Here is a 5,160-nt window from a genome sequence, read left to right as displayed (position 1 = left end):
TATTGTCTGAAACTTTCTCTATTCTAATTATAGCTATAGAGTTGAGACTACATATACATTCAAATAGACAAGATAACACACAGGCATGCATTATCTACAGATACACACATATAACACATATTTAACATGGCCATTTTGTTCAGTGAGTTGCTAAAGTTAGTATTCAAACTTTACTCAGGCCAACATGGCATTATAAAGACCTCTGTAGCAGAGGCTGAATGAGAGGTTATTGTGGGACCATGAAAGGCAACCTGTGTTCTAATTGAGGGAAGCTTACTCCAGAGACCCAGTAGAAAATTCTACAAGGGACAGAGCAGTGAGCCAAGTTCCTAGACACAGGCACCTGACACGCTGCCCCCAAACCCATAGTCCCGTGATATAGACAATACTCAAACTCCTAAAATTCTGACTAGACTCTACCCTCACAGTTACCTAGCAATAGCCAGGTATACTCCACTCCACAGTTACCTGACAACAACAAGGTAGCCCAGACCACTATAAAAGGAGCTGCTTGACCCCTCCTCTCTCTCTTAAGCTCTTACCTCTCTTATTCTCATCTCTATTTCTTTTTCTCCCCCTCCCTTCCTCCCTCTCTCCACATGGCCATGACCGGCCTCTCTCTTCCTACCTTTTCTCTTTCTCTTTGCCTTTTTACAATAAAGCTCTAAAACCATAGACCATCCCTGCTCATCAAGACCCACCATGCTTGAACAATGGAATAGGCTTTCCTCTAAAGAGCTGCATCTAACCTCCTGTGCTCCAGCCACCGACCGGACTAAGGGCTCTTGCCTGCATGGGAACCACCCAGCACCCCCTCTTCCCCTGCACTCTTCTCCCTTCTGCTCTGGGGTTGACTGAGCTGCTCCTGGGGCCCTCACTTTGTTCTCAGTTGTTCAGTGGTGTCTAGTGATGTCCTGTGATGCCCAAGAGCTAGAACCTGTCATCTCTGGCCTCCATGAGGACCAGAGACCTTGAGTTGCTCCCTCTCTACCCCCCCACCAGGACTGGGGTTCCATGGCTTCCCAAAGCCAGATGCCCACCAGGGGATATTTGGAGAGAGGGCAGCAGTCCACCCCCCTGCCCCCAGATCAACGGAGCTCTGGAAGGATGCGGGTTCTCTCCCACCTCCTTTATTTTCCCATGTGTGCTGCCCAACAGGTTATTTCTTTAGTGTCTGGTGTGGTGCTCATTCTCAGTCAGTGGTGAACACATAGCAGGAATATTATGATGCAATTTAGAATTCTGTGTGCCCTAGGGAGAAGGTGAAAGTCACTGAATAGAGAACCCATGTTTTGGTTTTGTTGTGCTTCCTAATATTCAAATTGACTTTATGATTTCTTGGCCTTTTACATAAGGGGCACTGAATGAAAATTAAAGAAACATAGTTATCTATACTTTGTACCAAAAATATGCACCTTGGAGGTGCAGCACATTACATTTATAAGCATTATTAACAAATTCCTGAACAGTTTTCTAAGCAATGGTGAACCTCACATTCACCCAGGAGGGTTGGGGAACATTCTAGGTAAAGAACAATTAAAAGAGAATGGTTGAATCAGATCTCAAAAAACACCTCAGAATTATCTCCACCTGACATGTTACTGCTTATCAAAGGTTCAGTTCTAGGTTGGCAAGGCTGTGGCATGTTAGGAACAGGAAGAAATTCAATGGACATTCTTAGGTATCATGTGAACTTTCAGTCTTTTTGGCAAATGAAGGATTCCCTCTAAGAGAGGCAGTAGAAGGATTTTCCTCCAGTTCTTCATTGACTTCTATTTGACTTTGGTTTGTGTTTAGTGCCCTTAGACTCTGGTGTGCTTACATATTACCTAGGGACCCTGTTAAAAAGCAGATGTCTTTTCAGTAATCCTGAGATGCAGGTGGAGAGCTTGCCTGCCTAGTATTGCTAACCTATGGGAATGGCCTTAATCTCACCTTTCTGTTTAATAATGATAACTCCCAGTATTTGCAAGGCAATAGTAGTCTAGAATGTCACTTATGCCTCTAGTGGGTAGATGAATGATATAGACAGATGAATAGGACTCACAGGACTTTCTCAGACATCCCAAAACCTCAGAAAAAGGGTCTGTAAAGGGTACCTTGTCACTCTTGCTGTCCATGGGCCACCACTACCACCACCACCACCACCACCACCAACAACAACAACAACAAATCAGATGAAGGAGGTGAGCCAGGGTCCACATAGTTATATTAGAAACAGTCTTCTCAGCGGCTATAGAGATAGTTTGATGGTTACAAACACTTGCTGCTTGGACCAAGGACCAGAGTTTGATTTTTAGCCTGCAAGTTAGAAAGCTCATAACTGTCTGTAACTCTAACTCATCTACTACTATCTTTTAGACTCTGTTGGCATCCACACTTACTTGCACATGTTCCTCTATCCATAATTAAAATAGGGGGTGAAGAGATGGCTCAGCAACACTTGTTGCTTTTGCAGAGAGCCAACAGGTTTCCAGCAGCCACATGGAGGCACATAACCATCTGTAAATCCAGTTCCAAGGAGTCTGAGGCTCATTTTCGGTCTCCACAGGCAGCAAGCACACCTGAGGTGAACATACATACATGCAGGCAAACACTTATAATATAAAATAATAATAAATAAATATTAAAATTAAAATAAATATTAAACAGAAAAGAAAATAAACAGCCTTTTAATATGTGGTTTTCCTTCCCCAACCCTGGAACCTGCTTGCTCAAGGGTGGAGTTTCCTGGCTCATTCGTTCTGCCACGCCCACTGCTGGACCCTGTCGCTTTGCTGCTTGGAGGCACACACATGTTCATCCTGCTACTGGATCCCGAGATTGTTTGGCGGGAAATCGGGTTCCCTCCCCCTTCCTTTATAACTGAGTGTCTGAAAAAAGTAAAATTGAGCTTTGATCAGAATGTTGTCTTAGCTACATTTCTTTCTCTCGCCACCTAGCCCCTCTTCTCTTCCAGGTTTCCAAAATGCCTTTCCAGGCTAGAACCCAGGCTGTGATCTGCTGGCCGGACACAACATTTGGCGCCCAACGTAGGGCTGTGAAACGGCAAAGGATTTTTGGAAGAGACACTGCTGGTTTGGAGCTCCATGGAATAATTAAAAGATAAAGGAAATTCATACAGGAGAAGGTATGGGCTAAGCTGAGACAGCGTTAAACCCGAGCGCTGGTTCACTTAGGTTCAGCAGTGAAGCTTAAGAGGAGCTGGGCACAGGCGGTAGGCCGTGGCTCGCAAAAGCTACATTGTTAGGCGTGAGAAAGGAAAGGGTTTATTAAAAGAAAATTAATAATCAGGCGGATTGCCGCAGTTATAAAAACTGCATCATGAGGGAGGAAATTGTCCCAAAAAGCAGGTTTTCTTCCTAGCCTACCTGATCCAGTGTGAATACTCTGAGCAGTTGACTTCTGTGCATAAAACAAACCTCACTGCCAATTCGTGATGAGAAGGGGTGTTTTCACTTGTGGAGCTCCTTACCATTTCCATTTCCAAGGCATGAACAGAGGGATGGACTCTTCCAGATGCTATGGCTTAGGGTTGTCTGAGCACAAGCAGTACACGGCCAGTTCTGCATCTGCAGAGTTTGCTTTGCAGTCAGGTCTGATAGGTAAGCCCTGCATTTAACATTCTTTTTTCTCTGTTCCCCAGCTTATGGATTCCCAGAAATATTCCAAGAGATGGGGTCTGTGGGCAAGGCAGTGGCTGTGGTCTCTTGTTTCTCTCTTGACTATGTCTGGTGCAATTTTCTTGACATTGATTCAGCAAGCTTACTTCCTTTTGTGCTTTTCTCTTTTACACATCAGAGCACAGGCACCCCAGGGACAACATTTGAACAACCTCTACTGGGTGTCTACAACAAATGCTTTACTTGACAGATATGGTAGAATGAGATCCTTACCCTCTAAAAAGGAAGAGAACTGGACAGGATAGTAGGTATCCACTAGCTACAGAGTAACTAAAGCACAGCCATGCTTTGTTTTAAGTGGTAATTTATTGGTTTCTTGTTGAGGCTACAAACCTCAAAACAAGCCTTAAAACATAGCCAGAAGTCTGAAGTGAATCTTAAAGTGTTAAATGCCCTTTAACTGTGTTCCTCTGAAAGCCCTAGGCAGTATCTATTGCTGTGTCTTCCAGCTTCCGGTGGTTACCACAGAGATTGAGGAGACTGCAGAGCTCCAACACCTGCCTCAGTGGTCCCACCACCTCCTCCTTGTCCTCTGTAAAACTGGCTCTCTTCCCGAATTGGTCGAGACTAACAGTGAGATGGCCTGTTTCTTTTTCTATCATTGTGACCATACCTAGCATGAAGAAACTTATGGGAGGATGGATATAGTTTGGCTCATTGTTTGATCAAGTGAAGTCCATGGGCATGGAAGGCATAATTCTGGACTCAGAAGTTAGGCATCAAAGGTGAACTGTAATGCATTGATGCTGAGTTGTGCATATTTCCTGGGAAATTGGCTCTTGTGGAAATATGGCAGAATGTGTCTACGGCTGCCTGTGTTACTAGGTTCAAAACAGATACAGTGAGGTCAGCCCTGCTTTACAATGCGATTGCTTTTGTATGCATCAGAAAATAACAAAGTGAAACAAAGCACAGCAGCAACAACAACAACAACAAAACTGTCAACTGAATACATTTTGCAGAAATTTGAGGCTAAGTCATTATAGGCACATTTTATCGTAATTTTAAACAATTTGAAAATGTTCCAACTGTGTTCAACACTTCTCTAACTTCCCTAACAGTACAATACTAAACAGTAATTAATATTTTCAAAATTAAGGGTTGTGTATATGTTGTGGGTTGTAAGACAATCCAAACAAAGAGGCTAAAAGAATGCAGATAAGGAAAGGTCCCTGACAGTTATGTTATCATTAGCCCCCTTTCTTTCCTCCTATTTTCATTTAATGCTTTCTTTGAGCTAGGAGTTAAGGGGTGCACAGACATGAAAACTTACTTTCTTACTTGACCTATTATTGGGTGTCTTACAGTCACTAGATAGTTCTTTCCCATGGTTTGGAGTCTGGGAAGACTAAGATTGGGTCTAGTAGTAGATGGGGGAATCTGCTGAAGGTGCAACTTGCTAAGGGGACTATGAAGGATGAGTGCATGACAAAAAATGATAAATCCAGCAGATGCTGGCGAGGATGTGGAGAAAGAG

The sequence above is a fragment of the Mus caroli genome, chromosome 11 (assembly GCF_900094665.2).
Source record: "Mus caroli chromosome 11, CAROLI_EIJ_v1.1, whole genome shotgun sequence".
Classification (NCBI taxonomy): domain Eukaryota; kingdom Metazoa; phylum Chordata; class Mammalia; order Rodentia; family Muridae; genus Mus; species Mus caroli.
This window is presented reverse-complemented; position numbering follows the sequence as displayed.